Below are 13,961 nucleotides of genomic sequence, written 5' to 3' on the forward strand. Positions count from 1 at the left end.
GTTAATCTGACACCTAGTGACTCCTTACTTAATTGTTGGAAACACCCTTTTTATCTGGCAGCTCTCCTGTTTACTTTGCAGGATGGAAATCCGCTCTAAGGCGACTGAAACCCTGCAACAGCAGGTTGTCCAGATGAAGGCCAAAGGGATGACCCTCTCGGCCGCTGCGAGAGAGGTTGGGCATTCCAAGTCTGTGATTTCAAGAACATTGAAACTTTACAAGGACACAGATTAATTTCTCTAAATGGGGAATCAACACTACAGCAGAACCCAAAGTGTGTATAGAAGTCAATTTATGAGGAGGAAGTTTCATGGTTTTGGGGATGCAAATGTTTATGTGAACCTCCTTCGGCAACATGCAATACATCCACTGCAATTGTCTCCCAATCAGCTGCAATTGTCATGCAAGACAATGCCCCCTGTCACACTATAAAACAGGTTAAGCAGTTCCTTGAAGCTAAGAATATTAAAATAATGAAATGGCTAGCCCAGAGTCCAGATCTAAACCCCATAGAGAATCTCTGGAAAACCCATAGAAACAAAGTAATGTCTAAGAAACCAACTATAGTTACTGAACTGTGGAAGAGACTGAAGAAGAATGGACCAAGATCAAACCAGAGCAGTGTGAGAAACTAGTGATGTCCTGTGGGCGCAGATGTGCTGAAGTCATTCAAAGCAAGGGCCTCTACACTTCCTATTCATTTTTGAATCCTATAGCCCTAAGAAAACATTGTTTGAATCTTCTCTTCTGACACACTATTCACTTATTTTGACCACTTTTGCCCACTCTAGAGAAAAGAAGAATTACACGCTTCACAAGGTAAATTCTTACCGTGCTAGCAGTGGTGAGCAGTTTATAGCAAAGGCACTGGATCTTTCTTCACATGTCAAGTGTGAAGAAATGAACTAAAATATTCATCACAGCAGCCAGACCGTCAGAATAAATGAACAGGTTGAGATCACACAGGTCTCTTTGATGGAAATCTAAAACTATTAAAGCACCTGAGTCTTCACTATCAGAGACTTCAAGTGAAACTAAAAGACGTGAGAGTGACTGCAGCAGTGTACTAGCCTGCTCTACTTGATCTTCAGTTTTATTGAAGTTAAAAGTTAAGCTGATCAAAGACCCTGAAGCTTGTGTGAGCTTGAGTATATATACATACACACGCACACAACATTTCTTTTAGCTTGTGCATGTTACCAGGAGGTGTTCCTGACAGATGCTATTTTTACATCCTCACAAACCTGAGGACACAGTAAGAGTACGGCAGATATCTGGGGGATTTCAAACATGAGAGTGTCTTAGAGAGGTACAATGCACACTGAGCTGATCCAGACCCAAGCTAACGGCGTCTTCACTAACAGTCTTCAGCTTCCTGCTGGTCGCTCTGCGGTGTGTGCATGTCAAAGAGCATCTCGGTTCCCTTTCATATGTTGTGCAATTAGCCATCAGTAGGCATGCATGGCTGGTATAATGAAAGAATTGTGAATAAAAGATATGTGGGGCTTTGAAATCCAGACAGTGTTAGTAAACATCTGAGTGAATTAGCTGGGCATTCAATCAGTAATTTGATGCCACTGTGGCAGGTACGTTTTTTTGTTGTTGTCTACCATTCATAAATTGCCACTGTTCCAACAATCATAGGCTCTGTTCTGGTTGAAATAAAGCCTTAATTCACAGAGTAAAATGTGGAAAGAAACAGCAAAGGCACTTAATTCAAACTTGATGGAAACAAAATATAACTCATACAAACCATTCCTAACCATTCCTCATTCTTTCAAAGCCAAATAGCTGATATATTCGTTCAGTTGCACAACCCTTACTGTTCAGGGAATGTTGTCTCACTGTCATCTCTGACTCCAGTAGTGACCATGGTGTGGCCGCAAGCTACTGGTAAGCAAACGTTAGCAGTGTCTTTACCTGCATGCTACTGCCGTTACACCAGTATGTGTGTGTGTGTTTTGTTTTGTTTTCAGATGTGGGCAAGTAGGCAGGGGTAGAGAGTCACTGCCAATCAAAACATATAAGGTTCTAATAGCGTTGCTTTTGTATCACAGTTGTGTACCTTTTTTTCTATTGTACGTTTTTTCTGTCCGCAAGTAGCAGATGGCCTGGCGATTTTACATGCCACTGCCAACAATTTACCCACATTTGGTGGGTGCTAATTTCAGACCCTGCAGTCTATGTATATATTCATATTAATGTTGTTTGCAAATGATTAGATGTTGCTTGCGTGTATGTCTACACACCAATTGATATTCATTCTCTTGATTCAGCTTAGTGACCTGGGACCTCGCAGTCCTTCATTTACAAAGCCTAATGAGGCCCTACACTACTTATTTAAGTGGTGGCAGAAGCAATGACACATTTGTAAAGACAATTGGCATAACTCAATCTCCTTGCACGTAAGCCTGTACACACACACACACACACACTGACACACACACACACTGACACACACACACACACACACACACACACACACACACACACACATGGTCCCCAATAAAATCCACTGCTCAATTATACTCACAAATAACCACATACCTCACAGCCCAGCATGGGCCTATAAATCATGGTCTTCTCTAACAACTGGTCTTGGGGATGAGCAGAACAAGCCTACGGGGCAATTGAGGGTGGGGGGAGATGAGAAAGGAAGATGGAAAGGGGGAGGCAAGATGTTTAGCTGAGCTGCGGCTGCATGTGCTTTCTTGCTAACAGGCATTTTTCTCAATCTGACCTGTCAAACAGCAGAATGTTCTAAGTAAGATTAATCTCTTGTTTGGGATACAGGTGACAAGCGTGGCATTTGTCATTTAATGGAAAGAGAAAAAGCTGTACTAAACAAACACACAAAAGTCACATACACCATTTAGAGTGGTAGAATGCAGAGATAGATTTTTTTTTTTCAATTTCCTATCTTGTGCTCAAATAATCCCAAATAATCAACAGGTTCAATGGGTTAAGTGTTTTCTATTGAACCGGTAGGCTTTGCTGTCCAAATGTGATCCACAATCGATTGACTTTTGCTGGCAATATGACAAAAGAAACAACTTTAATTGCACATTCAATTTACAGTAGCTTGGATAAAAGTACAGGTACTGAAAGTGCAATATTTCCTAATGAGAGTCTTATTTTGCATAACATTGCTGAAAAGCCTGACAGGCAAACACTCTATAAAGGAATATGTTAACCTGGGCTTGCCTGATGGGAAAGTCCCCAGCTAGCTTCTAACAATTAGGCGCATCTCGACATGAGACAAGTTAACGCCAAGGAATAATGAGCAGGTCAGCTAACAAGTAGCCAACAGCCCACATCCTGATTAGCAGAGGAGCCTGTAAATGAACCACTCACTCACTCTGAGAGCCATTTAGCATAATTAGATGTCCAGGGAAGAAAAGTGCTCGGATGAAGCGTTCATTGTTTTAGATCGCTTCATGAGTGTGCAATCCCTCATATCATGGCATAGGGAATATAGTGTTTTGGATTTTTACTACATGTTTACTTTACATGATTTAAAGCTAAAAATGTGTTTATCACACTGTCTGTCTGAATATACCTGTATTCACATTTTGTCTGAAACACTCCTTTTAAGCCCCTCTCCAGAAAAGCCCAGGCGGCTCTGATTGAACTCGTGAGCTTGGCAAAGGTAGTTCTCAATCATTTTCTTGGTTTTTGACAATCAACTAATTGATTTCTCTACTCTTTATCTCATTATAAACAAACACGCGTGATGTCACAACCGCTACGCATGACTGGACAGTAATGACTTTATTCATCAAAGGTTCATTTGAGCAACACTTCAAAGCACTCCTACAGACCTTATTTAAGTAATCCCTCTTCTAAAGTAAGTCTTTTGAATCTCTGACCACAGTGAACAACACAGCTGGGAGTGGTCTGCTGCATCTGTAACCACACCCAACAACGACGTTACAGTGTACTGACACATCCTGGAGTACGCTTCTACATCGCAAAGACAAGATCAGAAGTTTAACTACTACATGGACATGTTTTTGCCTTTCTGCTTACACACCTGAATATTGGCATGTCTATACAATACTGTGTGGCCTACCTATATGTACGTCACACAGCTGTTGTGAATTCACCATATGACCCATGAATGTCAAATGTATAGTAAATGTTTCATTAGTTCCAACAGTCACAGACAATTGAAAACTAATCTCTCACTTCTCGTGATGCATCATGTTCTCAGGGCATTTTTATTTTACTGTTTGAAAGTAGCACAGAGATTAATACTTAGAAATTATGAACGACTATTGCCTCATTACATTAGTGAAAGATAGTATCAAGTGTTGCATGATGGTTGATGTTAGCATCTGCTGCAGCCAGTTTTGGCTGTTGAGCTTTGTTCAGCATTAAATGGGAACAGTTTCTGGACATCACCAAGTCTAATGCTGTTATGTTGTAACAGGAAAGATAAGTTATCCTCAATTGAGTTAAGACCCATTAAATGTCTTACAAAACCAATATCACTTCTGTGTAGTTTGGGGTAATAAATGGACAATAATTTCTTTTGAGCATTTGTTTTCAATGATAGTTATATTAGCCGGCCAGAGTTTCTCTGCTGAGCTCTTCTGAATGTTTATAATTACATAAAGATGTTAAACTCTGATTGGATGGACTATCACAGGCAGCTTTGTGTCACCGCAACATAGTGCCGACAGTGTGTGAACTTGTTTTCGGGTTTCAATGGTGTTGATACATTCCTATTACTTTCTATCAGGCCTATAACAAACTGTTTGGTAAGTTTTCTATTCCAATCACACTTAACACACTTAAAAAGCTGGTCTTAGTTACTTAATTACTTGCATACAGCGTTTTCTTTCGTATTTTTGCACATTATAGATTGTAGAAAGATAAGTATTTTGAGCGACAAGCTAGTTGGCATTGCAACAAAGCTACTGAAATATACATTTTTAAAAAATCACCAAGAATACAGACTGTTTGGGCAATCCTCTTCCAAGCTAACAGTTTTTTCATTAACATTCCTATAGTCTTCCTCTCATTGGCTACCACTCTGCAGAAAATTGACTGATTAGTTTTTGGCGAGTTGGCAGAGCGGTGAACATCCAGGCACTTTTGCTCATACTTCGCTCATACTGCTGCTGCCACTTTGAAGCTGCCTGTGGAAAACCAGCATATACCTGCTTGAATAGCTGCTATAATTGTTGCTGTTAGAGTTAGCAATGACAATTTTACTGAGCAGCCTTTCAGTGGATTAGCTACAGTACTTTCATCTGAGAAATATATGAAATTTGGAGGAATTGTACTGAAAGAAAAGGAAGAAACAGTACTGAAGGAGAGGAAATTTGAGGGGAGCACTATCGGTTTGAAGAGACAGCTATGGTGGGAGGATTCTAATTTGCTTTGAGTTTGTTGCTTGCGATTTTGTACTCATTCAATTTTTGGTGACATCTGCACTTTTTCCCCCTCCTTCTCTGAGTTATGAGTCATCCCGAGAAAAATCCCTGCATTACCAAACAATTAGATCAGAAGCCTCCGGTAATGCAGCAGGGATCCGATGCTCCCTACCTACTGCCGCGGTGAGAAATGGAGGGGCAGAGGGTGTCTGGAAGGGAGGGGCGATGGATCTGAGAAGGCGATAAAGGAGGGAGGACTGCAAGAACAGGAGTATGACTCACGGATCAACACAGACACCTTCCAGATATAAAAAGTTATTTTTTTTTCTGTAGAAAATGTTCATTCTATCCTCCGTCTCGTGTCGCTTAAGAGTCATCAGACCGTTTTTGAAGGAAATGTTTGTGTTGTGAGAGGTTGATAATGATTGGTCCATTAGTGGTTGAGGAAAAAACTATTAACCACATCGTCACTCAGGGTGGTTTTCTCATTCATCACACTCTCCCCGTTATTGTATTTCTTCTGATACTCTATAAATCTAATGTATCAAAGGGTATTTTATATGAAACATTGGTGTGTTATAATCTACATTTTGTCCATTCATTTCCTTTGTAGATCTCTTCACAAAGCCTCTTAAAATCATTGACGGATAATGAAGCTCATTAGTGCGGCTGCATATTCTGTCCACTTTCCCCTACCCAGCTTACTTAGTCTTGACAAGCAACACTAACAAGCAGCTGAAGGTCTCAACGGAGATTTATTTTATTTTTGTACAGAAAAACATCAAACCGGGGCTTACTATCTTTAGAGCACTGAAGCAAAAGGATTAGAACTGGTTGTTGATCATTCAATGGAGTATGTTATTGGTATTATTACTCAGTGGAATATAGTTTGGAATTGATGCTATTAATTGTTTTTAAATGCAAGTCAATTATTTTATTAACCTATCTTACTATATAACTTCGATTTGTAGAAGTTCACCTGTATTGAGGCATAAGATGGCCGATTTCAACTACACAGACTGATGATCCATATCCATATGGGTTTATTTTTGTTCCACAGGGAAAAATCTATTATCTGACTCACTATTCATTAATTCATTTAGGAAGTCATGACGCCTGCTTCCACATTCAAATGACTACTTCCAATCTGTTATTTCTCTGGTGATCATAAAGTACTTGGATTGAACAAAATCATCGGAAGTCACAAATTGTAAACGGCTACAGTGTATCACGTGTTGAAACTGTGAAATGTAATTTTGATTAAATCGAACATAAGCTCCACAAGTGCAGTTTATGTCTTGTCAGCTTCCAGGTAATGAGTTCCTTCTGCGTTCTGCACTAATGAATGTCAATTTGTCACGAGTTTGAGTGGTGAACAGGTGTTAAAGCTTATGAAAACTCAATGATGCCCTGACCTTAATATTACATTGTAAAAGGTTTTGTGCTGTGTTATGTCTTTGTTCCTGTAGCAAAGTTTCTTGTGATTTCATTAAACAGAACTGCCAATTACATGTGCTTTATGTCTCCAATATTACATTTTCATTACGCAGATGCAAGATGTGATATGGATCTCCTGTCATATCCACGCATTTAGCCTTCCAGATTTGCCATACCTAGAGAAGCATTATTTGAATGGTCAATCACTCCACCATAATTAGATTTCCCCTCAGTTTTGGCCGACATTCTCCCCCAGCTTGATACTGGGCATTTGTCTGTGGTAATAATATAAAAACAATTCTATGGCAGCTGGAATTGAGTTTATGCCTTTCTCATTTTTAGTGAAAGAGAAAGACGGTAACTGAATCAATCCTATCATTTAATGCCATTTCTTCTCAGAGTTGAGGTTATGTAACGTCATATAATAGTGGACATAACCAATATCTTCAGACAAGGGAGCACCACAAGCTAATAGTTGCTCATTACTCTGGGTTTTTGCTCCCATAGCTTCCTTCCTTGTGTGAAACTTGCTTTCATGAATGTTTTCTTTGAGTTAACTTTTCCTTTTGCCTTTCCACATACACCAAGTCACACCAGTGTATTTTCTTGACTGTCATTTAATTGCCTTTTTTCTTAAACTAATCTTGAGGTGTAAAAAGTCTATAGGAGGAAGTATACATGCAGTAGAAAACCTATTTATAGCGTTTCTGCAGGATGTGGGGGTAGATTCACAAGCATGCGTAGTGCAACTTGCTTTTAATGTTATATGAACCACAGAAGAGTAAGCACTTATCTTATATCTCTGGTACTGTATATCAGACTGAAGTAACGTCCTATTCATTTGCCTTGGTAGGGGTCCGGCAATGGGTGGTGTGTTAAGTTATGAAACACAGTCATGTTCTCAAAGCTTATAATGTTTGCGTGACTAAATGAATGGGCTAATTGGGCTAATAACTAGTGCTGTTTATTAGTTATTTAAACAAATTTGACCTTATGGCCCTAAGAGATAAATATGGAGTGCCAGGATGGAGGCTGCAAGTCAAATTTCAAGGAAAATTATAACCATGAGCCATGGTGTTTCTCACAGTCTGACGCTCAAGTCGAATTGTTAATCAAATCTGTTGACCGAGGTGAGGGGTTCACGTTGCCTAATTAGAACCTAAAAGTTAGTTCTCTCCCAAACTGTTAGTCAGTGGTTTATGTGTTTCGGCACCAAAAAAAACAACCCCTGCAGCTGTTTACATTTCACACACAGATACATGTATGTGTTGCTGCAGTGCTGCTGGAAGTTTCTTAGGGTTTCCTATACATACATTTCACAAGTCCTCTACTAAACTACTGAACATGAATATTATTTGAATTTCACCTACAACCAACCTGTTCTCCTTCCCAGGGCATCAAATATCTGAGTTTTGTCACGTGGCACAAGAAACTCTCTTGAAACAAACCACCAAGTCCGCTCAGAGATGAGGTTGGGCTGGTGGTAGGGTCAAACTAACACAATACTTTCATCCAGGAGACCGCGGTTCATGTCCCATGTGTTCTGTTACAAACTTATACTTATTTGAACCCCACCCATGATTTTTTCTTGACCTTGACCAAGTAGAGTTGTTGCCTTAAAATATTTGAATTCAGAATGTTAACCATGGGTTCCCTGTGTTTAAAACCATAGCGACGCATCACAGTTTGACGCACAGGGCTACCCAGTTCATTGGCAAGTGATGTCAAGCGGTCCTGACAAAGCGTCCCTATGTGACAAGTTAGGATGAGAATTGGTTGCTATGACAGCGATCAGAGGAGCATATATGGCATATATGAATCATTTGTCCCTCATTTATGCAAGAAGGGATGAAACACCTGCCAAACCAAAAAAGGAAGATAGCAATAATCGCACCAGGAAAGACTAATATGTATGCATATCTCAAGCTCAAGTGAGGCATTGCAATTTTCTCCTATGTGATGGGGAGAGAGGATAGAGGACACTGCAAAATGCAAAGGATTTCCTCAAAAGATTTGCCAGAATCCCCATCTTTATCTGCAAGTCATCTCTCGTAGAAATCAAAGAATTTTCCTTGGATTTGTCAAGCGATGCAAATGTCTTCATTTGAAATGCAGATTTATTTATTTTTTTTGCACCAGAGCTTTGCCAACTACAAACGACTTCTGTGGTAACCAAGAAAGTCTGGATCCCCTGAGCTACAGATGTTTATGCATTAGATAATGAGGATTCAGGGGGAGTGGAGGAGAGCATCAGTATTAGTAGATCTATTTTTGGCTGCAATAATTCCTGTTTTTAGATGACACAGTCATTGAGGAACTTTGATTAAAGCGTCCTGCATTCCTGCTTCCATCTATCCATAAATTTAAAGAAAAGACACAAAGAAAGCTTCGTTTCAGAGATATATAAAGCTTGATCTGAGTAGTCCTGGTTTTAATGAATATTGAAAGTATTCTGCAACAAGCATATGATTATTTTCATGAGGAGAAAGAAACAGCCTTTTCCAATGTTTCTGTTTTTCCAGTCCGCTTTGATTCAAGCGCTGTATCGAAGGCAGTAGATTTTCTCAGGTCAAGACCGCGGCCTCTGCTGGACATTCTCCGTGCCGGCGACCCGCTGTGATGACTTGTGGCAGCATCATCTGCTGCAGCTCATTTACTGTTCCGCATCAAAGAGAAAACACCACGACAGCTGCAAGTCCATCCAGGACAAGCGCCCACACACGCTTTTGCCCACATCCACTCACACGCGTGTCTATTAAACTAATCTTTGAGAAGAAAACAGGATTCATTAGTGGAACCAATGATGCGCTCCTATGCTCCTAATGCTAATTTTTATGTCTCTTTGATACATCTCCCCTGTTATTCTACCTGACACTTCAATCCCGTAATTGTGATCCCTGAAGGTAATGAGAATGATATTAGAGTGCCAAACACTATTTTCCTCTGTCCATCAGCCAGGTGAGATAATGGAGAGTAATGGGTAACTACCTTTGTAACTTATTGACTTTTGAATTAATGCAAATAAATTAGATTAAAAGTTGAAGTGAGCTGCATATGAACGCCGTCGGTGTTCATCCTTGGTGGCACAAGGACTGAGCTACACAAGAGGCCGCTTTAATCATAAACCAGCACGTTCAATGGAGAACAATTTAGACATGCCGATAAAAATTATTTGGACAGGGCTGCAATCACTGAAGGATCAATAGCAATTAGAGGCACTGTCACCTCTCTCACATGGTCAGTATTGACAAAAATATTAGAGTACTTAAAGGGATCTCAGCAGACTTTGCATTAACAAAGTGTGTTTTCCTACCTGTCGATCTGGAGGAGTTCTTGTTTCTTGTTGTCTCTAATAATGTCTCTCTTAAAATTTAAAGTTGTTAGCATTTTTTCATCACCCCATGCCGACAGATCATGCAAGTGGAGGAAGAAACTACAATAGTTTGCAAAGGATTTCTCAGTGATCACACAGATCAGGTACTTGTTCTGGTATTGTCGCTGAGCTACAGTTTTTCCAGAAGTGGATTTTATCTCCTTTGTAGTCCTGCTGGGATTCCCTGACAGAGAGCTGGAGAATTAAACCTGTCCTGATGTAACACTAGAAACACTACAGGAGCACAGTGACAGTGTAAACACACTCCAACACGGCTGTAAAAGGGGAACACACTTCCCTTACCGTTCTGATAAGAGGTAATAGTGTGACAGTCCGCAGTGAAAAGGAAGCCGATCTAAAAGAAAAGTAACAATCAGGAATGATGCAGAATACCAGTCCAGATTGAATGTTCCTACACTTAGTGCAAAACATGAAAGCAGTGTCTACAGAACAAAGAGAAAAACTATTTTTTTTTCACTTAATAATGAGGCACTGATATTACAAAGTCTTCAGACAGAAAATGCTGTATAACGGCCGGAACACATCTCGCATCAGCAGCGCCTGTTCATCGCTGAACCTGTTGCTTTTTACTTTGGCATCCATGTTAACAGGTTGGAGTAGCCACACCGTCTGCCTGAGCAGCCCGGCTCGGCTGCGTGTCAACTGCTGAACATGTAGAGATTCGAGGTCTAGCCTATCTTAACTGCGACATACGCGCTGATCGCAGCAAAAAGAGACAGTGAGCAGTCTTTTGACAGTCATATTGACATCACAACAGCGCTTTCACTACAGTTTTAATGTGTATATGTAGAACTCGTCACAGGCATGAACAAAATGTTGGTATTTGTATTATTTTTGTTTCTGAAAAGAAAAAATAATATCAAAAAGAAATATTATTTTTAATATTCTATTATTTATGGCAATTATCACAGACAAAAGTCAATGTAAATAGGTAGATAGCGCTGCCTGGACACGCAGGTGCGGATGATGCTTCTAATTCTGATCATTTTACAGGTTTTGCAAAAAGTTTGTTGACTGTGAGACAGAACTTGACAAATGCTTCAAATTTTCATTTGCATTTTTCAATCTCTTGAAGAAAACATAGATTCTCTCCTCTACTGCTACATTATTTATTCTTTATTTTGGGGGATAAAACTGTTGCTTTCTTTGTATACAAGTACTCCCAGAGCATCTGGTGACACCCAAACTTCCCCTAGCAGAAATTCATATTCTTAGTTATTAGTTATTATTCATAACTCATTACAATGCTTTTTACAGATGGAAAAAGTCTCACTGAAAGCTAATTTCATTATCGCCCAGATTAAAACAAACTAGTTATAATGCAGTGCTCAAACTGAAGGCCGCCTCATGTTAATAAACTGCACCAGTGGTCTTCTGGGCATCGTCTTTCCTTTCAACGTGGGCATCTCCTTTGAAAATCAGGACTTGGGAGAAATACGTTTGTTTTTATATTAATATTCAGCAAATGCCAGTACCAAAGTGACTTGCTTTCACCTTAAGAATATCTTATATTTTTTTATATAGGGGAATTTACCATATGAAGGTGTGGCTGCTAAAAGTAGTGTTTATGTCCTTCATGGTCCCATACTGTCACACTCTATTCTTCCTCGTTGACAAATAAGTGTTGTACTTATAATGATTTACACTTTCAGTTCAAGCCTTTGTATAATGTTTAAGGAATGACTCTTGTTAATGCGTATCTTTATCAGCATTATTATAAAGACTGGAAGGGGGGGAAAAGACAAAACTGTATACACTTATTTTGATGCATTTTGATTTGATTTGAAATTTCATGGAAGTTTTCATGGTAGTGCCTTAAGCAGAACTTCCTTTTTCTTCACCTTTGTAATCTGGCATCATATAAAAATAGTAGCTGGGAGAGACCAACTCCCTCATAGCACTTCTTGTTGTTCCTCTTGGCTCAGACAGTGAGGTTTGTTAGTGCACTCATGGTTAAGTTAGTTGTATTTGTTGAATACTGGCATGACTATCCATGTTTTATTGTTCAATGGATCAATGTTTTCCTTCCTTCCAACGTTAACAAACTAATGGCTAGAAAGTCTAACTGTGCCTAATGTTGCATTTGAACACTCCGCAAAAACTACAGCCAAAGGCCAACTGTTCTGCACCTGCGTGAGATAAAATAACTCTCCATACCAGCAGGTGGCTGTAAGTCTGTATTCTTCATTCAAAATGGAAACCGGAAGACAGACATGATGGATACAAGATGCTAGTTAGCCAGTTAGCACATTAACAACATAACCCGATGTTGAAAGGACAAATAATATTTACCATGCACAGGTGAACAATTACACAGTGATAAAAAATTATCCTTCCTGATATAACAAGTTTGTTTCGATCTCACCCCCTCTTGATTTCAGTCGTTTGTTTACTTCGCTCACTTTCGTTTTTCTTTTCTTGAATTGACGTGATTAAGCCCAACTGCTTATAAGAGTGATTGTATCTAACCGGCAGGCTCCGCCAGCTCCATCAACGATTCGTGAACGATGGTGAAAAAACTAGGGCAACAGACGCTCACCAATGGCCCAACATTTAGCAGCATCCAACTGTTGTCTTAGTGTGTCTGAGCCTCGATTTTGTAACTTAAAGGTTAACAAATAAGCCATGAAGACAAACCAAGCTATAATAATAATAATAATAATAATTATTATTATTATTATTATTATTATTATTATTATTATTATTATTATTATTATTATACTCATTATCATAAATATAGATGGATAGAAATATAAATAGTTAGTGCCTTTTCTTTGAAGATAATAGTCATGGCACTCAGAATGTGCTAACCCCTTGAGCAAGTTTTTTTTTTATATACAACAAACCTCCCAATAGCTCTTTGTGCACTTCCTACATTCAGTAAAATTAAACATCTAGAGATTATATTAGTGGGTCCAATGGGAAAACTGTAACACTGGTAATATTTCATCAAAGCATCAACAAATTTGCCCACACACAGGCAAAAATAGACACCATGAGCATCATCACAGAATGTGGGAATCCTCCTTTCCTGCTCTACATGCAGTATCACATTGGCAGAAAATCAATACAGAAAAAAGGAAAAGGGGGTAAAAAAATAATAGCACCTTGAATTAGGCTTTTTGTTTACACTTTCCCATGTAAACAAGAACAGAATGTTCTTTCTGAATAATATTTTCATCACATTTTATATTGTGAATCATATTTTGGGCCAGTATATGTAAAGTTCACTCCTGTAGCCATTTGGATTTCTGGGCATGAATGTATTTATGTAAATTCCGTCCCTGCCTCCTTCAGTTGACACGTAGCTGCGCTGCAGACAAAACAAGACAGAAGCTACAGCTTGATTAATCACAGTAATAATCAACAGATTAATCGATTAACAATAGAGTTGTTAGTTGCAGCTTTACAATTATATGCAAGTTTTACGAACTGTATGTCTGCCCTAGATGCAAGTAATTTTCCTGCCTACTTTATGGTTTTTAATGAAAAATGTTTTTGTTACAGATGCAGCAGACCATTGTCTTTTTTCAGAACTTGAACTAAAAGTTCTGTAGCTAGAAACAGTGGCTAGTATATTTATACTAAAAGGTCTTGAAATTTGCATAAAACTAGGGAGGTAGGCTTCATTCTTTCTTATGCCTCTGGGCTAAAGCTTTTAAGATGGATGCTTTTCTTTTCTGGGCCAAGTAGAGGGTGTAAAGCTATTAGAAACTAGAGTTCAGATGGACTCAGATGGCTATTAATG

Source organism: Echiichthys vipera (genome assembly GCF_963691815.1).
Source record: "Echiichthys vipera genome assembly, chromosome: 15".
NCBI classification, from domain to species: Eukaryota; Metazoa; Chordata; class Actinopteri; order Perciformes; family Trachinidae; genus Echiichthys; species Echiichthys vipera.